This window comes from Coregonus clupeaformis, unplaced genomic scaffold (genome assembly GCF_020615455.1).
Source record: "Coregonus clupeaformis isolate EN_2021a unplaced genomic scaffold, ASM2061545v1 scaf2031, whole genome shotgun sequence".
Lineage (NCBI taxonomy): Eukaryota > Metazoa > Chordata > Actinopteri > Salmoniformes > Salmonidae > Coregonus > Coregonus clupeaformis.
Genome location: NW_025535485.1, coordinates 71,278 through 95,810, shown reverse-complemented (window position 1 = coordinate 95,810; position 24,533 = coordinate 71,278). Strand labels below are relative to the sequence as shown.

Sequence of the window (24,533 nt, the reverse complement as noted above, 5' to 3'; positions counted from 1 at the left end):
CCAGAATGTTAGCTCATAACAAATGTTCATTTGTTTAGGATGAAATATGCAACGGCTGTGAGAAGAGAACACACATTCTGAAGTCCAAAGTGGTGAGTCATACTGTCTTTTACACTAGTCTTCTGCATGCCCTGTGTTGTGTGTTTGTTTTGATTATTGTCCAATCTGAACAGTCACATCCACTCCCAATTCTTGTTGAGATCAGCTTGAGGGATTCACATACACTGGTCTTTTGGGGCTTGAGGTACAAGACAAGAAAACTCCTATAAAGTGATGAAGCTCATTCAGAACTTCAAACGAAGAAGTGTGGAGACACTGTTTATAAATCAACCGTCCATGCACAATTCTACATACAGTAGCAAGTGAGAGATGCGTGTGCATGCTACAGTACTGTAACGTCACCCAGTGGCAACACACACACACAGTTTGCACAACACAGAGCTTCTGTAGTCCCTTTCGATTCCCCTCAATGAGACGCTCAGCTTCTATATCTGTAGCCCCTTAGATTCCCAATGAGATTCTCTATAAGACATCCAGCGGTGATAACAGAGGCAGTTTGTCGTCACCAAGTCAGTACAAAACGAGCCTAAAGAATCTCAGCCAGCACAGTAAGTGTGACACACACTGATTATGTGACTGCTACCACGGCGGAGGCCTGCCGTCATTACTAAAGTGTCCCCACAGCAGCCAGACTGAGACAGACACACAGGTGGTGTCTCAGACTGAACAGAACATTGCCAGACGGTAAACTGCAGTATCGATGGGGAGGAGAAGCCTCATCATCGTGAGGGGAATGAGGGGATGGAATTTTAGCCATAATTGGATGGGAGATACATATCGAATGCTAACTTGACAATGGGTGATTGTTCAGTGAGCACAGAACAGTTGAAGTGTATTGCTTTGCAGTTAAAAGGAAATGGAAAGCTACTGGCTTCTGTGTTGTAGCCCTCCATAACTTCTCCACTATCAGTTATTGGTGTAATTAAATGTATGTTGCAGGTATTCCTCAAGTATTTTCATAGAAAATTCTGTGAAAAAAGTTCAAGTCAAGGCTTGTGTTGATCTGTTTTTCAAGGTTGCGGAGGAGAGCTACTCTTTGTCAGGTTATTTCCTGAATCCAGGATATTCTGACCCAGTCTGAGGAAAACATCTATATATCTCAGTATTCAGCTGCAGAGTTTTGCCTTTGAGGCCCAAGTATGATTCAAGTGAGGCAGCTAGGAGCCAAGCGGGGCGAGAGGCTGGGTTAGGGTGGCTCAGCTCAGCTGTAGGCCTCAGCCCCAGCCCACATCCCAAGAGTCACATCTTCACAAGATTAAGCAGAACCGAGATTCCCTTCCCTCTTCCACCTAAAAGAGATTTGAATATTCGTTTTTAATTTGTTGAGTATCCCATTTAAATCTTCAAAGATGAACTCTTAAAGCATATCTGGAACAGAAGTCCTCTAATCATCCCGAAGAAGTATAATTGGCCTAACTTTCTCATTACTGTGAATGTACACATAAATAAAAGCATATCTCTGGCTAGTTTAAAGAAGCAGGCCCCAGATGGATAGCTTTGCCTCGGACTTCCAATTTGGAATTGATTTCTTGTTATAGATCAGAGCTTCTGTCATTTCATTTCCAAAACCCTAAAGGGTTTTCTGAGCCAGGGAGCCCGGCTGGCTTCCCCTTGAGTAGGAGAGGGTAACCTCCACGGGTCTTTACCCTGGACACCCTTACTAGTGGGGAGGGGGAAGAATCAAAGGGACTTGAGTCGTCCCTATTGGCAGGCTCCATTGTGGGTCTGATTTGGGATTGGAGGGGATGGGGATGGAGATCAGGCTAGCGCCCGTTTTTCTAATCTTTATCCACCATTAACCCCGGCGCCCAGTGTGTGGCTGGGATCAGGTCATTGGTCAATCCCCCATTCAGAACCACCTCAGAATATTTAAAAGCTAAGCCCCGTCTACAACAAAAAAGTATTACTCATCAAAGGTTCACTTTCTCACTCTCCAGTCCTCCCAAGGATCTGCCTGCCTCACCTTCTCCCCTTCCTTCTTATATTCCTCTCTTTATGGTCCCCACTGTTTTGTCTTCCCACTTGGAGGGGAAAAAAGAGTTGAAGTTTTGGAACTTCCCCAAGTTTCCATATTCCAGTTTAATGAGATTTGGTTTGGGGTCTGATAGTGTCATGCTGTGAGCAAATTGGACCAAGAGTGGACCCACCGTCCTACTCTTACAGATCTTTGGTTGGATTAGGAGTTGGAGTTTTTTAAATAGGATTCTGGAATTGTACTTTGCCTCACCTGATACATATATTTTCAACCTTCCCCTTGTCCTTCACTTGGTGCAAGCACACCATGTGTAACCTATTGCTTCTCCACAGTATGTTCCTTCAGTTCCAAGTCTAAAAAACATCTCACTTCAAATCGATTTTAATCAAGAAAGACCTTGGCGCCGTTATCTAGTTACCTTTTCGATCCGTTTTGTTTCTTATAAGGTTTATTTGCCTCTCCTCCTGCCTGTTCAGAAGAGAAGGAGTAATGAGGACCCAGAAAGAAAATAAAGTCTAGAATAGATAGATAATGTGGAGGAGTGTTTGTCTGGAGTGGACAGTTGCCATGAGAATAGAGTTACAAAGGGGGTGTCTCTACCTAGCTGCCATCACTCCTGATGGAGAAGACGCACGGACTCAATGAGATTATCGATCCAGAGAGGAGAGGAGGGGGGGTATGCTAATCAGTGAATGGCCATGGATGCAGCTCTGGCAGGCGGCTTGTCAGTCAGCCGGTCAGCCAGTCAGTGTCTTTCTAAAGGTCTCAAAGGCTGAGCAGATCACACTAGGGGTTGTGGCCCCTTATAGACCCCTCATAGGATAAACTATAGGACAAGTCCCCTCTCTTTGCTTGCTAAGTACTTTGGACATGACTGATTGTATATATTGTATGCACAATCTTAATTTTTTATAAACGAGACGCATCTAGTGTTTCACGTGTTATTCTTTCCCTCCGACTTAATTGGGAAAGAGCCTGGGTGTGGAAGCCCAGACTGATGGCATTTTTCCAAGTGCCTGAGATTATTGTGAAACAAAACCCTCAAAAGGCATGACATCAGAGCGGCTTGACATCGGTTTGAACTCATTATTTCAGGTTGGAAGAATTACGAGTCGCTTCAGTTGCAGGTGATCGTGTCCAATGAATTCCATAGTTTCACGTTCTTTGTGTAAGGCCTAATGTTGATTATCTCGACAGTTTGAACCCGTGTGTTATCGTCGCAGCATTCATGAAACAGGGTCATTTTTCAAAACGTATACAAAGCCTCTGTTGTTCTCTGTTGCTATCTGTTTCCTTCAAATTAAGATAGGTGGCGATTGACCAATCATGTTGTTAGAATGTATGTGTTTTATGAAGTATGTGCCCTCCTAACTCCTTAAATATAGTCATAAATCAATATGTGCAGAATATAATACCCATGACCCATTTTGAATGAACTGTGGCTGAATGAAGTTGAACCAAAGTGAAAACATAGTGTAAATCATGTCATAGAATAAATACACTATTAGCAGCAATTGGTTTCTAAGAATCATTAATTTTTTAAGCTTTGAAGCAATGGAGTCTGAAGGATACCGGCCTCCTGCGGTGTTGTAAGACTCTCAGATTATTGTAATAATTGGCCACAAAGAAGGTTCATATAAATGTAAATTAGAATACATTTGTTCAGTTTCCCATTTTGTATATTATGAGAACTTTTTTATACTATTCCAAATAGAGTAATTATTCACCAACACGACCAGGTTTACGTCTTTAATTTTGATATTATACGTCAGTAGCAGTCCAAAGTGTAACACGTTTTTGTTTTGAAACATTAATGAAAACATTACAAAGATTATTAAGATTACAAATTTGGCATCAAAATGTTGCGCTGTATTTGCTCTTCAAATTAAGATCCTGTCATAGATAACGCTATTTCACAAGCTATTTTTCCTTGCTTCAAATCAAGCCCCAGTCACAGCCATTGCAAAAGCTTTTACTACAGAGGCAACGAGCCAACTGCTTTGGTCATTATGATCATTTGTTCGGGGCTTGAAAAGAGATACAGAAGAGAGGAAATACTGCACCTTGAATCCCACTTCCCCGGCCACAAACCACAAGCCTAGACAATATGTCACTTGCTACCTGCTTTTCCCAGAATGGCCAGAAAGCATCTGTCTACGTGTCGAGACGACAAGTCGACAACTCGCTTGATTTGGGTCAAACCCCTGACAGGAGTTGGAATGTGGAATCTATATATGTTGACAAACTTGGCTATCCCCTCTGCGGGTTTCTGATTACACCTCATCATGCGTGGGAATTTCAGTGTGTTCCCCAGCCCTCTCCAAGAGGTGCCTCTCGGGCAATCATGTGGTCATGCTACCTGACTCTGTGCAGTTGACAAAAACAGCCCGAGGCACGTCATGTGGAAAAGATTCAGTCTGCATACATACATCCAGCCTGCAGCACCTCTCCAGTTAAGTGACTGAAGCACCAGGCTGTCTGTTGGTCTTGCTCACCTGTGAAGGGAAATGGTGTGTGTGTATGTTCACTTGTGTGTTTTTCCAACTTTCCCTCCTAGAGAGTCTCTCAGTTATACTCTGCTGCAGCAGTTGAGTTCCACTCCTTCTCATGTCATGTCAAATTAGGTTCCCGGTCAGTGAGAGCTTTCACTTGTCAGTCATCCTGAAGAGGTCCTGGGGTGTAGAGCCGCTCACCTGTGTTTATTGTACAAGACCTGCTCTGCTCTACCCAGGGAGAACGCTCTCACTCTCTCTACCTTACTTGTTTCTTTCTTTCTCTCTCGCTTTCTCTCCCGCACTTATCTCGTTCTCTCTCTCCATTTTACCCTCTCGTTCTCCCTTTTCCTTTACCCCCACCCCTTCTCTCTTTCCTCTCCCTCCCTCTATCCATCTCTAGTCTCCCTTCTCCCCTCACTCTCCTCCATCTGTCTCCTTCTCCCTCCCCTCCCACTCTCCCTCCCTTTGTGTTATTAGAGCCCTCTCGCTCACTCGGTTGCTTGCAGCTCAGCCTGTCTGCAGCGTTGCTCCCTCCGCTGCACCTCGCAGAGCACACACACACACTGCTGCTCTGGCTTTAATGCAGACTGACGCCACTGCCATAGGACTGATTGAAACTCATGTCTCAAAGTTGCCAATGCTCACTGAACCATTTTATTGAAGATAAAGTAAATAAAATAGGTTGCCATATGAGAATTCTCTGGAATAGACTAGAATGATCTGGCAGGTAAAACACACTCACTCACAGGCAGGCCGGCCGAAAGGCACACACGCACGGATGCACACACACGACCGCATACGCATACACGCACACAAACACACACACGCACGGACAGTGAAGAGGCACAACTCCTATTGGCTCATAGAGTTTTGTTGATGGACTGGGTGGTGGAGGTGGGGTGGTGATCAGGAGGTGTGAGGGGGAGAGAGGTATTTTCTATGGCTCAGGAATTTCACAAGTCCAATGTTTTTTAAGAGGCTTTTGCAGAAAGCTAACAGTTTGATTTAAAGCCTGTTCCAGGGAATGCCACCTATACATTCACCATCTATAGATTGTATGGTACAGCGTCCTTGTCTAGCCATACTTTTGCGATGAGGTTGTGTACATACGTATGAATGTATGATATGTGGAGGAATTATTATCATAAGTCATCGTATGCTTAGGTTGGATGACATGTGTATTGCTAGCATGCAGAAGTAAGCATCTGAAAAGTTGCTGTACAGTATTTGCATGAAAAACTAAAATGTCCTCAGGGCTCTTATCTATTTGTATATTGTTGGTTAGTGGTAGGAAACTGTCCCAAACTAAATAGCCCCTGACGATATTCTCAACTGTGTCATAAAACTCGTATTGACCGTAAATACAGAGTTTTTCGATTACTCTTCCACTTGTGACTACGCAAACAGCCAGAAGGGTGCACGTCAGCCATTTTTTTCTGTTGAACTTTAAACCTCCTTGCCTTTTCTTTCCCATTAATATTCAATGTATTTTATGAATAGATGGACTAAGTGTGTTGGTTGAATCCCTGAACCAGTCATTGTTACTTCAGGTTTAACCAAATCACATAAAAATTATCATTGTGTTCATTTCTTACACTTCTTGTAGACCACTATGGACCCTTCGTTTAAAGAACCTAGCTACCTTTCATATTCTCAACAGGAATTATGTAAAATTCCCTCTTGTGTTTGATACGATTCCTTTCTGCACTGTAAAGTGGTATAGGTGACAAGGTAATACATTTGCCATTGTGCTCAATAGTAAATATTCTTCCAGGTCTTACTCAGTTGGCTGCTCATGAAAGAGCGTTTGGACTGTGTGTGCATTGTCGCAAGGCGGCGAGGTCATTCGGAATTCAGTCTCTCTTGCTTTTGTCAAATATTTCTGTGCTGTGATAGTTTTCTCATTTATTTAGTGAATAGTTGGGGGTGGATGGCGAGAGAGAGAGAGAGAGAAATAGTTTTTACATTATGTAAATGATGGAATGGGTCTCATAATCTCACATGTATTCATCATAGCAGACATTGGACCCTGTGATACTGCCTCCATTTTTACCATTGTTCGCGTTTCTCCCCTCTTACTGTTCCTCTCAATGGCTGTACCAGGCTTTAATCCACCCTGCCTTTCCAATGACAATGTTTACCACCTGTCATTCAATAAGAGACCGAGAAGCGCACAATTGGCTTTGTCAGTAAATGCTACATGAATGCACCCGAGCCAACCACAGAAGAAAGGTATTGTTAGCGGTATGAGGATAAGGTTGAAAGGAAAGGTTAGTTTGATGTTTGTGTGTGTGTGTGTGCATGTGTGTGTGTGTGTTAACCCTTCACATGTGTTAACCCTTAAACCTTTAAACCGTTAAAAGGCATAGAAGTGTTTAACCATACACTGTTCGAAAAAAGGGTTCCAAAAGGGTTCTGCAGCTGTCCTCATAGGATAACCCTTTTTGGTTCCAGGTAGAACTCTCTGTTGAAAGGGTTCTACCTGGAACCCAAAAGGGTTCTACCTGGAACCAAAAAGGGTTTTCAAAGGGTTCTCCTATGGGGACAGCCAAAGAACCCTTTTTGGTTCTTGATAGCACCTTTTTTTCTAAGTGTGTATAGTTCCACGTAGGCTAGACAGCAGCATATGTTCCTGGCATTAGCTAGAGATTAGCCTGTACAGGCCCTTTGGAAAGTTGTCTGTCTACAGAACAACAAACTGACATCACAACATTAGGTAATTATTGCCTGTAAGTAGGGATTAGAATGTGGATGTTGACAGTAAATTGCCTCTCCACATGTGTGTTGAATGCACCTTTGTATGGCTCAGACACACTAATGCACACAGGCAAAGAGTCTGCAGGCACATACTAGAGTAAGTCTCACCACCAGTGTCCCCCTCCCTCCTCCGCCCCTTCCTCCATATTTACAGATCACCACTAAATATGTCTTTAATTTTCTCACTCTCCGCGTCACCGTGTCTCTTTCTGTTTGTGAGATGATGCATTATAAGTAAGCTAATGAGGTTTCTAAATATAAAGATTTGATCCGACTCCTACGGCATGATGAAGGCGAGATGTTTGTCTTGGCGTGTTCTTTTTTTTTCATAAATTGTTTTCCCTTCAAGAGTCTTGACAGCATTAAAGATTAGCGCTACAGTATAGCTGCTAACAACCATTAAGTGTTTTCACCATTGTGTCACGCAGTGTTTCTCTCCACCCCTTCCTTCGCACCGAAGCAGCGAAAATGAAAAACAATCATTCTGACCTCTGGCGACCCTTTTTGACGCACAGTCAGTTAAATGGTTTGTAAGCCGTTTAATTACCAAATTGTATAATCGTTATTCATCTCATCATTAGATGTATGATATTAAGTGAATCGCCTCCCCTGAGTACTGTGTTTCACAGATCAATAGATTTAGACAGGGCTGGAAGGAAGGGGGAGGTTTAAACACTGGATATGAACAGACAATCTCTCTCTCTCTGTCTGTGATACCCTCACTCATTTATTTATGTAATTAGCTTTTATATAGGTTTAATTAAGCACATTTTCATTCCACACTCGGGGATGGCGACAGTGTCTACACCTCGTTTTCCATGGTCTATACATCCCCGAGTGCATATTTGTCCGGATGTAAGGATGTATAACAATAATAGTAAATGTTATGGATTTTCATAAATTGTTTTTATTCTCTTGTTAGTTGGAAATTCTTACGTTGCACTGTACACACAATACAATTGATATGAGCATTGTTTTGAAGGCATTTCATGATTCTTAATTATCTGTGTCCCCAAGAGGTGCTAAGAAAGGCCTACAGTTAGATAGTGAGCATATACCAGTGTGAATCTGGTAGACTGGGGACCTTTCTATTCATAGGTTGCACCTCCGTCACTTGGTCGTTGCCATTGTTATGAACGTTCTCAAGCCGCCCTCCACCATAGTGGTGCCCAAAACATCGTGAAAAGCCCAGGCATTCTGAATAGAGGCTAATGACTGTTTCATCTAAATCACACTATATTGCCTGGAAATACGATGACATTGCTAAAGTAGGCAAATATTTAGTAGGAAACTACTTTGCCATCATTATCATGTCGTCAAATTTACTCTAGACAGATGGCAATGTTGTCAATAGCTAGCAAAGTTTCATAAAAAAATAGCTAGCAATGCTAACGTTAGCTAGCTAAAATCCGGTGGTCTCACATTATGCTGCATCTAAAGTCAGTCTGGCGACATAAAAATGATCACAGAAGGTTTTCCTATAAATGATTTTCCTCCGTTTGAAATGTCATTGTATTTCCAAGCCACTGTTATGCACTTCTGATGAAATCTTCAACAGCTCTCAATGACAACAGCTCTCATTGATACATTGACTAGAAATCTCAGTCGGGCATCAGTCCTAAAACGAATGTTCCAAAAATATTGTGATGAAATGTGCAACTCATGAATAGCCACTATTTAGACCAGCCAGCATCACTGCCCGTAGCCAGATATCCATTATGTACTATTAACTAAAGCACCTCTACTGAACCAGCCATTACATTCAGTCACATTACCTACTGCCATTTTGTTACCTGCTCCAGTTATGCTCTACTCTAGTAGAGGGGCCATGCAACAGGATTTGAATGGTAGTTATTCACTTTTGTTCTCTTGTGCCTTCAACTTCCACTGGACACTATTAACACCGTCACAGTCTACTGAATAACCCATCGCCTACACACTGTACTGGCTATATCTGTCTTCTATCTTTCGTCGGATTTATGAAGATATCTATTTGAAAAACCTTTGAATATCTGTAAATATGTGCAGGTTAGTCAGTGGTAAATATCTTATCTATTGTTGCAAACACAAACACTGATCACTACAGTGAAGGCTTTAGTATTTCTTACTGTTACTGTCAGGGCCCTAATCAGAAGGGGGATCTGTCTGTCTTAGCACTTGAGGAATCCTCAGAAATTTCACTTGATGGCACTGTTTCCTTTTTCCTCCTCTGCACCCCCGGCCCAAGCAACAGGGGATGTTTTATGTAATTTTGAGCACGCTCCAAAAGCTTGGATCCCTCTTCTACTACTGAAACAGGGTGGCTTTCCCTATCTTTATCTATGGCTCAGGGAAACAAGTTAAGGATGAACGCTGACAAACAAAACAATAATTGAATTTGTTAAAAAGTAGGTTATTATATTACTACAAACCTGATAGTTGAGTGTTAGTGTGACAGATACAGTATAGTTATGGCCTAAGACTTGTCTTATTTCAGTATAAATTAACAATGTATTTATTTGTTGGATGATATTTTGGATGTAATGTTCTTAAAGGTGTTAATGATATATCTTAAACATTGATAATAACATTGTTTCCTTAGCTGATCTCTTATCCGTCCGTGCCTCTTCAAAGATGGAGCATAGCCTGTTACACTTCCCTATTGTTTAGTATTTCCCAAGCATTGCCAATTTCCTGAATTCCAGGAATGTTAATTTTCAATATAAATCTCTTACAACAGGAATTCCATAGTTATTCACCCCGTTTAAATTAATTAAATTAGATTCCTCTGATGCTGCCAGGCGTTCCGTTGATAATTGCATCAACCAGGCGATACATAATAAGGCTGAGAGTGTTTCTATGGCTGCAGCAGTTCATTTAAATCCACATCTTACCTACCTTCGCCACTAAACTTGATATACTGGTAGCTATCTGTCAGTAGTGTTTCAGTAATGGCCTCCACGCATTTTAAAAGCCTCTAGTTCTTTGTTCTTTCTCCAACTTAAAAGTATAAAATGCAAAAGCATAACGGCTGAGAAAGAGAAAGTGTTCAAGAAGAGCTATTGACCTTTTTTTCCATTACTCCTGATCCTGTCTGCGTTTCTTAAGTCAGAAGTAAAGTGAGGGCACCTCGTTTTCCAGTATGAATCAAACTGAGTTTGGGGCGGGGGGATAGCAGATATTAAGTGCTCCAAACCAAATGGTTAAGCATAGCATTCATATGTGTTGGTCTTCTAATGCTCCTCCATGTTGTTGAATACCCTGTATAAAGGCGATATCATAGTGAAAAATAACCAGGGTTTGTATTTCAGTAATATCTGCATCATAAATAAAGGTGGGAGTATAATTGAGCCCAGATCATTGCATGGGGGTGGGGGGTGTCTCCCCATGGTGGAGATGAAAAATGGAAATCTGTGTACTGGTAAATAGATAATCACACAAAAGTAATTGAGGTTTTCAAACCCCAATCTACTCTGCCAGCGTGAACTCGTTTGCATGTTAATCACGGAAGTGATTTCCTTTCCCTTCATCGCAAGGAAGTCCGCACACTTTCATAACCAGCTTTTAATTGCATTAAAATGTCACAGAGGTGGAACACATGTAATTTAGCCATAACTGTGTCCAAATTAATGGGCACTACAGAGCCGTTCCGTTGGATGGGCTGGAATGAGACAGGCTGTTCTGCGTCTTTATTTTTATTTAGAGATGCTTCACTGTAATATAAGTGCCTTTCTGATAAAGTCTCAAGAGCATCTTTTGACAAATACGTCTAGATATTTATTTACTCTAAATTAAACGTGATCTCTATGAAGCTGTGTGTATGTGTCTTCATCTCAAATGGTTGCCACTCAGAGAGGTGAAAGGTCAAAGTATTGGGTTTGAGCGTGTTTTCTTTCATCACCAAGTGCTCTATCGCGTATAATTACCGAGATGATGTTTCCATAACACAGCTTAGAGCACTCCGGAGAGGGAAACCTGCAAAACAGACCTATTAATTTTTCATAGAAGAGGACCATCAGGAGCATTAAGCCAATATTCCTCTTCCCCCCTTTTTCCACATGCTTTTTCACCGCTGCATCTTTCCAAACCTAGCCCTTACATTTTCCCCCGAAAAAACAGCAGCAGCACTGCCGAGACCTACATGAAAGGAAGGAACTGTTGAAATGTTAATTTCACCATCTGCTGTTGAGGCCTGCTACCTTTTTGGTGTTTTTTTCCCCATGCCTTCTTTAATTCCCAGTAGTTCTGTTCTGTTTTATGAATGTGCTTGTATTTTGGTTGTTTGAAGTTTGGGGATCTCAGAGCACGACTCTGACTGAAGGGGAAAAAAATGGGGAAAAACAGAGCGCCACATGGAGTGACAGTCCGATTAGCCCTCTTTTTCAAGTCCACAGTCCCCTCCTACCTGTCTGTCCCCTGATCCCAGTTACCCTGCCTCTCCTCCCCAGTACCCCCCCTGTCTCTCTCTCCCGTCTCTCTCTCGGTCTCTCCCTCCTCTCTGAGTCTTAGTGTCTTCAGGGACCCATTTAATGTGTTTATCTAAATGCTTGGGATTTTAATCATTAGTTTACAAGACCCCAAACACCCTTTGTCTAATAATGCTTTCTTTGTAACACTCACACAGTCTGCATAGCTTCCTGTAAGCCTTATAAACCCCCTGAAAAATAAATCATACAAAGCCAAATGTAAAAAATCAAATTCCTTTCAAAACTATTCGTCTCCCTTTTTTTTCCGGTAAAAAGTTGTCACTTTTTAAAACTACATTTCACCAGGGTTTGCTATAAGGCTTTTGCCAAATGGACAGATTCCATTGTGAGATTTGATAGTTGGCAATTAGGGTGAGACATCCTGTGTGCAGAGTAGCTTAGCATTTTCCTTGGCTGGGATCTGATTGTTTAGTCTGCTCTCATTGTGAACTGTTTCTGAGCAGCAGTTGACGGTTGTTTGCAAAGTGCTAGGAAAATGTGAGAGGAGGGCAGGGGCTGTGCTGTGCTTTCTCTTATATTTATTTATTTTTCCCTGTCCTTGGAGCTTGGAATCTGATTTGTGTTCATGTTTCTCTATTCTTTCTGAGCGGTTTTTAAGTGTGGCTGCTGAAATCTAGACTTTGTATGACCTCACTGCACAGCCTGTATTTCATTAATGACCAGGCCTGTGGTTTGGGGGGAGAGGAATATTTTTCATATGACACCGCCTTGCATTGGTGCAGAGCAGCAGCTGCAGAAACGCCAAAAACATCACATTTTGTGGCTTTGAAAGGTGTGAAAAGTTCAGCTCCCTAAAGCAAGCCTTGCATTTATAATTGTGTGGTGTGTGTTTAGAAACACAACTACTGTAAAAAAAAAAATTAATGACACATTTGTCTTTCATTCTTCCTGGCATCTTGTAAAGTCAATAGGGAAGAAGACACATTTCAGAGTAAGACGTTTGCACACACACATCCTTTGACATATTGTACGTCAGAGAAGCCACCTAAAATAACAAGCAGGTATTCAACAGAAAATAGGCTGTCAGCACTTTGGCATTGAACCGTATTATTTTGTGTCCTTTAAGTACTCTAGACTCTATAGGGTCTTCTTCTACAATTGGGTCGTTTTGTTTCTTTTTGTGCAGTGGTGGCACATCTGTCCTGTGTAGCATTTCTTCACAGATTGATTTGCCAGGCTTTGTTGGAAGCGACTCACGCAAACCACTCAGCAATAGCTCTAAAAAGCCATTCAACAATACACAGACTCAGTTAGTGAACCTCTGTCCCTTGTACTCCTCTTTACTAAACTTCCAGACACTAGACTACTGTAACTCTGTTGGGAACCTTGCAGGATATTCAATATCCAAAAGGAAACCCCAGATTTGTCCAGTCCAAACAAAGAGCCCCTTGTGTCGCCCCCCCCATCCTCTCTTTAAACCAGAGAACTGTCATCGTGACACAACAAATGCTTTACCTCAATGCCATAAGATACCATGTGCATATTTTCCCAGATAATTCCTACTATCATTTATCATCAAACACTCCTCCTATGTGTGTCTGTCAGCATGAAGTGTTCCGTTGTCAGTTTGGAACAGGGGCAGGAGTTTGGAACAGGGAAGAAGGCTGCGTACCAAATGGCACCCTATTCCTTTTTATAGTGCACTACTTCTGACCAGAGACCGTATTGGCTCTGGTCAAAGGTAGTGCACTAGAAAGGGAATAAGGTGCTATTTGAGAGGCAACCCAGAAGATGGAGGGATGTTGGTTAGTCAGTGAGGCTCAGTGGGTCTGAACAAAGGAGGGATTACCAAATAGTCCTGCTATGTACAGTATTTGAAGTCGAGTCTGCTGTTTGTTTGGGGAGGTGCAGGGTGGATGGGATGGTGGGATGTGCTGTGAAACGTCTCTGCAGCAGCTGATGGGTACTTTTACGCTGTCAGAAACAGCCCCTCTACCGTCCATCTTTCTCAATAGATAGGACCAGGCTTCATCGGGGGCAAAAGGGAAAGGGGGTAGAATGTTTATTGATGTCTGAATGTTCTCCTAAGTTAGCACACCCTCTAAATACAGTCAAGTTGGTGTCTATGTTGTAAATTAAAATCCACCCAGATAATAACTTCACAACACCTTCCCAGTAGATGACTTTAAGCTGCGTTAGATGCACAATCCAACAACTATTTTGGGATCTGATGTGAAAGGATCTTCTAATGAGAATGCTCTCTAACTGCATGTAAACTAACTAACTCATCTAGTGTTTGTAAACACACTCCCGGATTGTCACAGAAAATGATTTTCCCTATTACGCAGAGATTCATTCTGTCTCAGCAAAATATCATCAACTTGTTCTAAACCATTTAATTGCATGCCAAGAGAGTAAAAACAAGCCTGTAGGAGAAACACAGAAGACATCACACATTTGTTGTAACTGTTGGTGATTTGGGAATGACTTCAGGTAATTGCTTTAATTAAGTGTAGGTTTTTCTTAGATTAACCTTCACAACCCCCATTTAAAAATACATCAAAAGTGATAGAAAAACGTGTTCTCTACAAGAGTCAAGAGTTGACTACAAGAGAGGATTTCTTTCATTTGTGGACAATTTCTACAAAATTAGGGTGTTCACAGAGTTATGTCCACTGTAGCCTACACTGCACAAGATAACTTTTTTGAACTTCTTAAGTTTAAGCCACTCGAATGGGATCACTGTTTTTCTCCAACAAGTATCTAAAATATGACCTTTCTAATTTTGAATCAACCATATTACAACATGTTCGCCACTCTCAAGCCCACCATCAATTTCTGTTTTGAGCAATTGTGCATGTAGTCCTGCTTTTAATGCCATCACAGTCTGCTTTTCCCTCCACTCAGAGCCCTGAATGTGGACAGCTTTTAAGGTAGCGAGGAGGAAAACTGATAAGTGGCTCATTTCTCCGGCTAAAGCCTTTTTATTGCAACTTCAATAGCCGCTTTATAATAAACTATAATGTACAGTCGTGGTCAAAAGTTTTGAGAATGAGTATTGGTATTGGTCTTCACACAGTTCACTGCTTCAGTGTTATGATATATTTTTGTCAGATGTTACTATGGTATACTGAAGTATAATTACAAGCATTCCATAAGTGTCAAAGGCTTTTATTGACAATTACATTAAGTTTATGCAAAGAGGCAATATTTGCAGTGTTGACCCTTCTTTTTCAAGACCTCTGCAATCCGCCCTGGCATGCTGTCAATTAACTTCTGGGCCACATCCTGACTGATGGCAGCCCATTCTTGCATAATCAATGCTTGGAGTTTGTCAGAATTTGTGGGGTTTTGTTTGTCCACCCGCCTCTTGAGGATCGACCACAAGTTCTCAATGGGATTAAGGTCTGGGGAGTTTCCTGGCCATGGACCCAAAAATGTCGATGTTTTGTTCCCTGAGCCACTTAGTTATCACTTTTGCCTTATGGCAAGGTGCTCCATCATGCTGGAAAAGGCATTGGTCGTCACCAAACTGTTCTTGGATGGTTGGGAGAAGTTGCTCTCGGAGGATGTGTTGGTACCATTCTTTATTCATGGCTGTGTTCTTAGGCAAAATTGTGAGTGAGCCCACTCCCTTGGCTGAGAAGCAACCCCACACATGAATGGTCTCAGGATGCTTTACTGTTGGCATGACACAGGACTGATGGTAGCGCTCACCTTGTCTTCTCCGGACAAGGTGTTTTCCGGATGCCACAAACAATCGGAAAGGGGATTCATAAGAGAAAATGACTTTACCCCAGTCCTCAGCAGTCCAATCCCTGTACCTTTTGCAGAATATCAGTCTGTCCCTGATGTTTTTCCTGGAGAGAAGTGGCTTCTTTGCTGCCCTTCTTGACACCAGGCCATCCTCCAAAGTCTTCGCCTCACTGTGCGTGCAGATGGACGCGCACCTGCCTGCTGCCATTCCTGAGCAAGCTCTGCACTGGTGGTGCCCCGATCTTTAGGTGAGGTCCTGGCGCTTGCTAGACTTTCTTGGGCGCCCTGACGCCTTCTTCACAACAATTGAACCTCTCTCCTTTAAGTTCTTGATGATCCGATGAATGGTTAATTTAGGTGCAATCTTACTAGCAGCAATATCCTTGCCTGTGAAGCCCTTTTTGTGCAAAGTAATGATGACGGCACGTGTTTCCTTGCAGGTAACCATGGTTAACAGAGGAAGAACAATGATTTCAAGCACCACCCTCCTTTTAAAGCTTCCAGTCTGTTATTCTAACTCAATCAGCATGACAGAGTGATCTCCAGCCTTGTCCTCGTCAACACTCTCACCTGTGTTAACGAGAGAATCAGTGACATGATGGCAGGCGGTCCTTTTGTGGCAGGGCTGAAATGCAGTGGAAATGTTTTTGGGGGATTAAGTTCATTTTCCTGGCAATTAATTGCAATTCATCTGATCACTCTTCATGACATTATGGAGTATATGCAAATTGCCATCATCTAAACTGAGGCAGCAGACTTTGTGAAAATTATTATTTGTGTCATTCTCAAAACTTTTGACCATGACTGTATTCCTCCAGATTGCAAATGGCCTCTGATACATTTGCTGCCTGGCTACGGCTAAAATGTGGTCTGAAAGTTATTGTGACAAAATCAATTACATGTTGTTTAGGTAGTTACGCACGCTCTGCCACTCTGTATTCAGTCAATTTTCCCAATGCCAAATGGAATGGCCATGGAATAAATGCAGTAGGTAACTATTTTCAAAGTTATGTTCTTCTTCATTCACTGTCCTACTCTGCAAGATGATTCTCTATTTGTTTGTGGTATATGCCCATGGACTGTTGGCAATCTACTACAGTACATACTTGAGCCCACCATATAACAGTGCACTGGAATGAACAGGTAGTCATTGAAAAGCAATGTGAAGCTTATTGCTATTCCAGGTATTTTCAATTGGATGGAACATTGGAGTTTTCGTTGACATTGACATGTTCCGGAAAACCATCAAAGTGACTTCTAAACTCCACCAAAGTTCAGCCAAAAACTTGTTGCTGAAATACTTTTTTAGTTTTCTGAGGCAAATTGCAGAGCATCACACCGAGTCTGGAGAAGTGTGTCACAGAATCATCTACCAGAAGTACAAATTGCCTCTTGCATACTGTCTTTGACCGAGGAAAGCCTTAACCACTCCTGAGGAAAATGTGCCGTTTAGAAAGATATAAAGGAGTAATTTTATTACGAGGTACATCTCCCTCTCAGAAGTGATTTCATTTCTCCTTTCAGCCTCCACGGGAGCCTTTATTTGATCTCATATTCCTGAGTTTAACTGCCTCAAACCAGCCGGCCTCAGTTTATTTTCATTTGGAAAACACATTTTCTGGAGAGGAGGTGGAGGGGGCGGTTGTGGCATGTATCGGGGAACTGCAAGTTTCTGTATTGAATGTAAACGTCCCCTTTACAGAGCGACTTTTCACTCTATTGGATTGTTGGAAACCAAATGTTCAAATCCCTCCCCATTTTCTGACGGAGAAAGATAATAATTATAAAATAATTGGTCATTTAGCAGACGCTCTTATCCAGAGCGACTTACAGGAGCAATTATAGTGCCTTCTCAAGGCACTCGACTAGAACCACCACTGCTTGATTGGTGTGTTTTGCTCACAATTTAATCCCTATCTCCTCCCTCTTTCCCTCCCTCACTTCCTCCCTTGTGAATGCAGAGTTTTAGGAGTCGACCTCCACGGAGCTTAACTTCATGATTTTTTACATTACACAAAAGTTTCCAGACAAGCAACTACTGTACCTTCATTGAGTAAATTCATTGAGACTGTTGACCAGAAGTTGAGACTGTTGACCAGAAGTTGACCATCAGGTGCGGTAAAATAGAGAGAGCTGGTCCAGCATCTCAGAGAACCTCAGGTGTGTGTATGCCACCAGCCTGAGTGAAGAGCTTATTATAAACCAAGACCCAACAGAGCTGGCATCCCACCCGCTTGCAAGTCCTCTCTGACCCCTGGCTTTTTACAAAAGCCCCCCCCCCCCATATGCCATGTGCCTCTACAGATGTCCAGCTGGAGTAGCTCTCTCCCTTTCCTGCCTCTCTTGCCTTCTCTCTCTTTCTCTCTTGCTCTCTCTCTGTCCCTCCCTCCCTCTCTCCTCTCCCCCCGTCCCTCCCTCTCACGCCCTCCTTCCCTCCCTTTCTCCCTCTATCTCCAGAAAGCATCTCTCTCTGCCTGCAACACCTACGTCTTCTTTAAGCCTAGACTGATGACAGCACGATGAAAACTTTTTTTGCGAGAAGTGCAGTTTCAGAGCCCGGAACTCCCACTCTCCTGAATAGTTCCCCTTTTTTATTTGGGTAGCCTCCACTGGGCTAGGTTCCATTCCGAGAATTACCTCCAGATGTAATTCCTATGCCGCCCTTGCCGAATTAGTGACTAGTAAAAATTAGATTTAAATTAGCGGCGGTGTGGAGAACGGTTAAGGTTGAAATGTCCATATAATGAGTTTATTATTCTTTGGTGAGATGCCATTTTTCCTGAATTAATTTAAGTTTTATTTTATGTAATTGGTGTCTGGTTGAATGGTATTACTGTGTGTCAGTGGTAATTCATAACAGTGAGGTAAGTGTTCAGGAGGAGCTCCAGTACCAGACAGGACAGATCTATGTACCACTAAACTGCTGCTGATAGCACTGGCCTTTTAAACACTATCTAATCTGCTGTCTATATACACTGAGTGTACAAAACATTAGGAACACCTTCCTAATTTTGAGTTGCACCCTGTTTTGCCCTTAGAACAGCCTCAATTCGTGGGGCATGGACTCTACAAGGTGTAGAAAGTGTTCCACAGGGATGCTGGCCCATGTTGAGTCCAATGCTTCCTACAGTTGTGTCAGGTTGGCTGGATGTCCTTTGGGTGGTGGACCATTCTTGATACACACGGGAAACTGTTGAGTGTGAAAAACCCAGCAGCGTTGCAGTTCTTGACACACTCAAACCGGTACGCCTGGCACCTACTACCATACCCCGTTCAAAGGCACTTAAATCTTTTGTCTTGCCCATTCACGCTCTGAATGGCGCACATACACAATCCATGTCTCAATTTGTCTCAAGGCTTAAAAATCCTTCTTTAATCTGTCTCCTCTCCTTCATCTACACTGATTGAAGTGGATTTAACAAGTGACATCAATAAGGGATCATAGCTTTCACCTGGATTCCCCTGGTCAATCTATGTCTTGGAAAGAGCAGGTGTTCCTAATGTTTTGTACACTCAGTTTATCTATGTTCTCAAACTATCTTATCATAACTACACTATATGGAATCTACAATGGTACCTGGCAGTTTGTGGTGTGTTAAAATACAGGTGCTGCGGTCTTTTGATTTTCACAGGACCTTGTCTTAACTCTCGTTTAACAGTGTAGCTATGGTTATGGGAAGACTATGGGAAAGCCATGGGATCCTCAGCACACAGTGTATCAATGTCAGAAATGGCTTTACTATTTATCGTTAACAGGAAATACATCTGTGGAAGCGGGCTATTGTATGAATCCATAACCGTTCTCTTTCATCTGATGACACCTTGCCGGCCAGTAACATTAAAACCCAATATCCATGTATTTTTCAACATGAGTACGAATCATTAAGGAGAGAGAGAGAGAGAGAGAGAGAGAGAGAGAGAGAGAGAGAGAGAGAGAGAGAGAGAGAGAGAGAGAGAGAGAGAGAGAGAGAGAGAGAGAGAGAGAGAGAGAGAGAGAGAGAGAGAGAGAGAGAGAGAGAGAGAGAGAGAGAGAGCAGAAGCCAGTGGAACGGCGCTGAGTGAGTGCTATACGTGGCTCCTCGTGGCGCATGTTGATATTTCTGTCCTTATGATTGTGCAGCCGGTTTATTTTCAATAGGAACTGAAGCCTGGGCAGTTCCACCTCAGGCTGCTTATTCGGCCTGCTGATATTGAGTCAAGCAAAGCACTCACTCTGGGATGTCCTGTTGGGCACTGGGCCAACGTCGCAAATGGAAGTCAAATGTGAGACTCCTGTGTAGGAAGGGAGGGAGCCTAAAGAAAGAGGCCTAGAGGGTTAGGGTTGGTGAGCTGCCCAGTGACCACCAGTTTAAACTATTCACTTAACAGCTAATCTTTAACCACTGGATGGAAGTGGCATATTGTAAATCTTGATTAATACACCCAATTGCTGTCTTGATCTGTTAGGCTACATCGCTGTGAATTTTCTCAATACAGCTGCTTGGCTCAGTCGGGGCTGGCTCCTGCTTCTTTTGTAGATTAATGACTGATTAAAAACATATTCTTGCTGTTGTGACTGTGGCAGCTGCTCTCTGTCTCTCCCTTTCTCCAACTTCTCCCTTCATCTGAAATATCTATGCAAATATGTTTGGACACTATCATTATAGGCTACTTACTATGGATTTCATTAGGGATCGTTCTAAGCAAGGCACAGGGAAGTTGCCATGGATACTCCAGTGCTTAAGTACAGTATATTAAAATGTTCAGCCTCCTGTAATATAATCACTGAGCTCTAATGGTCCATTTTGGCCACATTGAAAAATGAAAAGCCTTGAGATCATTATGTCTTGTTAGTGTGTTTGTGTATACATACTGTATAACTGTGTCATTCAGTTTTGCTTTTGGAAACGTATCATAGTGACATGGTGGTCTGTTTTTAGTATTACTAATAGGAATGTTCATTCTATTGAAATACTACAGGTGTCTGTCTGTATGAAGTCCAACTGCCAGTACCAGTGCAGTTGGTGTTCAGTATATTGAGAGGTACAGTATATTCAGCTGTTCACTGCATATTGTAGCTCTGGTCTGGTCTGGTCTGGTTTGAAGGGGAGGGGAGAGGAGGAGTGAATTCAAGTGGATTACCCATCCATGCAAAGTGAACATCATGGTGTTTGGGCAAAGGGCTGAAACAAATACACACTCTCTCAGTCACTGCACACACAAGCCGTAGGGCAGGGATCATAAACTAGATTCAGCCTCATGCCGATTTTTTTCTTGAGTGGATGGTCGGGGTAGGTGGAACATAATTACAAATAATTTGTACACTGCAAGAAGCCCAAACAGATATAATATTTGACTAAAACATCATTTCAAACCTTGCTTACATTTGTATACGATCACGTGTCTCTATTATGCGTGGGAATACTTGGGGACGGATTTCCGACCCCAATTAAAATCACTTGGAGCTGTGTTCCTGGTGTTTTTACAGTCTTTTATGGCCAACAATGAAAATTCTATCAACCAAAAAAAGTATAAATATTTTTTTACTCTGAAAACTTGGGGGACCATAAAACCACCCGCTGGCCAAATTCGGCCGCCATTTGGGGAACCCTGCCATAGTGTCTCTCTTTCTATCTTTCCCTCTGTCGCTCTCTCTCTCTCTCTCCATCTCCCTTTCTCTCTCTCTCTCACTCTCTCTCTCTACTCCAGACTCATTCCATCGCTGGGCCCCCTTTTTAATGCATTTTTCAAACGCAGCACCTCTAAGTGGCAGTTCCACACCAGTGTTTTCCCCTTCTTCTTAATTCCCATTTGTTTCAGCGTTGAAGTGTTTTGGCCATAATAAATCATTCTAATGGTGGGTAAGGTGAAAGAGGCTCTGGGTATCTCTGTGTCAGCCCTGAGCCCAGGCTGCTGCCTGCGAGATTGACTAGCCCAGTGGCACTAGTAGTGATGGTGGTGGTGGTGGCAGCAGCCATGGTCTCAGTCTCCAGTGTGGAACGTGGAGATGAGGCTCTTGACACTGTCTGATGGCCCCGGGCAACGCGCTTTGTGTCTGCTTTAATTGAAAATTAATAGTTAGAGGGTTGCTATGGAAATGATGCCATCGCTCGGAGATAGAAACCTACACCACCACTGCAACTGCCAAAGTTATTACCATCCCCCACCCCGGCGCTACCCTCCACTCTACCCCCTTGCTACCCATTTATCTTCTTCTGCCACGGTGAAGAGACGCTGGTGGCGTTGTTTGTCCTTATTGACCTTGGTGGTGTGAAGTTCTGGAAGAAAATAGAGGCAGAAAACATACAGTGAAGTGTTATTCTCTGGCTGACAATGTCAAGGAGGGTGGCGTGGTGGCTTTTCAACACCCAGAGGACTGTGTTGTATTTTTATCTTTTTAAGGATGGCCTACCAAGTGGTTTATGGGGTGTTGAAGGAGCATCGTAGCCACATAGCTCAACGTGTTGAAAGTAAAATGGGCGTAATTGCTTGGCCTAATGTTTGTGCTTAAAGCAATTTAGAGCTTAGAGACAGTTGTGTATAGCTAGCTGTTTCTCAGGCACGACTCCCCCTTGATCTTGTTTAGTGTTTACTACAGTCGTGGTCAAAAGTTTTGAGAATGACACAAGTATTGGTCTTCACAAAGTTTGCTGCTTCAGTGTTTTTAGATATTTTTGTCAGATGTTACTATGGTATACTGAAGTATAATTACAAGCATTCCATAAGTGTCAAAGGCTTTTATTGACAATTACATTAAGTTTATGCAAAGAGTCAATATTTGCAGTGTTGACCCTTCTTTTTCAAGACCTCTGCAATCTGCCCTGGCATGCTGTGAATTAACTTCTGGGCCACATCCTGACTGATGGCAGCCCATTCTTGCATAATCAATGCTTGGAGTTTGTCAGAATTTGTGGGGTTTTGTTTGTCCACCCGCCTCTTGAGGATTGACTACAAGTTCTCAATGGGATTAAGGTCTGGGGAGTTTCCTGGCCATGGACCCAAAATGTCGATGTTTTGTTTGCCGAGCCATTTAGTTATCACTTTTGCCTTATGGAAAGGTGCTCCATCATGCTGGAAAAGGCATTGTTCGTCACCAAACTGTTCTTGGATGGTTGGGAGAAGTTGCTCTCGGAGGATGTGTTGGTACCATTCTTTATTCATGGCTGTGTTCTTAGGCAAAATTGTGAGTGAGCCCACTCCCTTGGCTGAGAAGCAACCCCACACATGAATGGTCTCAGGATGCTTTACTGTTGGCATGACACAGGACTGATCGTAGCGCTCACCTTGTCTTCTCCCGACAAGCTTTTTTCCGGATGCCCCAAACAATCAGAAAGGGGATTCATCAGAGAAAATGACTTTACCCCAGTCCTCAGCAATCCAATCCCTGTACCTTTTGCAGAATATCAGTCTGTCCCTGATGTTTTTCCTGGAGAGAAGTGGCTTCCTCGCTGCCTTTCTTGACACCAGGCCATCCTCCAAAAGTCTTCGCCTCACTGTGCGTGCAGATGCACTTACACCTGCCTGCTGCCATTCCTGAGCAAGCTCTGCACTGGTGGTGCCACGATCCCGCAGCTGAATCAACTTTAGGAGACGGTCCTGGCGCTTGCTGGACATTCTTGGGCGCCCTGAAGCCTTCTTTACAACAATTGAACCTCTCTCCTTGAAGTTCTTGATGATCCGTTAAATGGTTGATTTAGGTGCAATCTTACTAGCAGCAATATCCTTGCCTGTGAAGCCCTTCTTGCGCAAAGCAATGATGACGCACGTGTTTCCTTGCGCGGGTAACCATGGTTGACAGAGGAAGAACAATGATTTCAAGCACCACCACTCCTTTTTAAAGCTTCCAGTCTGCTCTTCTAACTCAATCAGCATGACAGAGTGATCTCCAGCCTTGTCCTCGTCAACACTCTCACCTGTGTTAACGATAGAATCACTGACATGATGTCAGCTGGTCCTTTTGTGGCAGGGCTGAAATGCAGTGGAAATGTTTTTTGGGGATTAAGTTAATTTTCATGGCAAAGAGGGACTTTGCAATTAATTGCAAATAATCTGATCACTCTTCATAACATTCTGGAGTATATGCAAATTGCCATCATAAAAACTGAGGCAGCAGACATTGTGAAAATTAATATTTGTGTCATTCTCAAAACTTTTGACCACGACTGTACGCTGCTTCAGACAGTGAAGGCAAATGAAAATGCTAAATCTTTTTGGCCGCTGTTGCTGTTTTAATAATGACATCATACAGCTAAAATCTGCTGGTTGGTATATAATGTGCTATTCAGAGCCTGTTAAATCATGCCAGCGCACTGCTCCTAGCTGTGAGTTCAAGTGGTCTTATACCCCGAGTTAGAAGCTAGATCTTTTACTAAATACATCTGTCATGCCTGCCTTGGGTGCATCTCTCTGAACATGAAAGTTCTTGCTCTGCGTACTCTCACTGTCTATGCGTGCGTGTTTGCGCGCGAACATGTGTGAATTCGTGTCTGTTTATCTTTGTTTATGCTGTAAGAATAGTTTGTTGAATTTTATGAGTACACATTCATCCACCAGACTTAAACACACACACACACACTTACGCCTGTGCGCGCACACACACTAGCACTCACACTTGTGGGGACACGCGTGTTTCTGGTCTGGTCTCCACATCAGCCTCCCCTCCTCTTGTTTCAGTGGTGTCTGCACAAACACAGCCAGCCAGATGAAGCCTAGTATTAAATCTCCCAAATCCATGTGGCGTTGTGAGCTGGTAGCAGATGGACTTGCTTTTGCATCTGCTGTGTGCAGACTGGGCTTTGTACTGTTCTCCTGGGGGAGACCAAGGCTTTCTTCTCTGCTAGTAGATTCCTGTCTTCTGGAGCAGCTAAGAAAAACATCTGTGGTATGCAGGAGATAGAGAGAGAGAGAGAGAGGGGGGGGGGGGGGAGGGGGGGGGGGGGGGGGGGGGGGAGAGAGAGAGAGGAGAGAGAGAGAGAGAGAGAGAGAGAGAGGGGGAGAGAGAGAGAAAAAGAGAGAGAGAGAGAGAGAATGGACAAAAGGATTGACAAACAGCATTAGCTCAAAATGGTCTGTCTTGTTTCTGCCAGTGTGTGTTGTTTACAGTAC

General features: G+C 42.9%; 1 protein-coding gene across 3 annotated transcripts in view; it reads left to right on the top strand.

The window, feature by feature from the left end:
* Positions 1-37: 37 nt before the first annotated feature.
* The window catches only part of foxp2 (forkhead box P2), a 95,150-nt gene continuing 70,654 nt past the window's right edge, over positions 38-24,533 (top strand). For all 3 annotated transcript variants that reach the window (XM_045219081.1, XM_045219080.1, XM_045219076.1), the window contains exon 1: positions 38-92. The gene's annotated coding sequence lies outside the window, so the exon portion shown is untranslated. The remainder of the gene's footprint in view (positions 93-24,533) is intronic.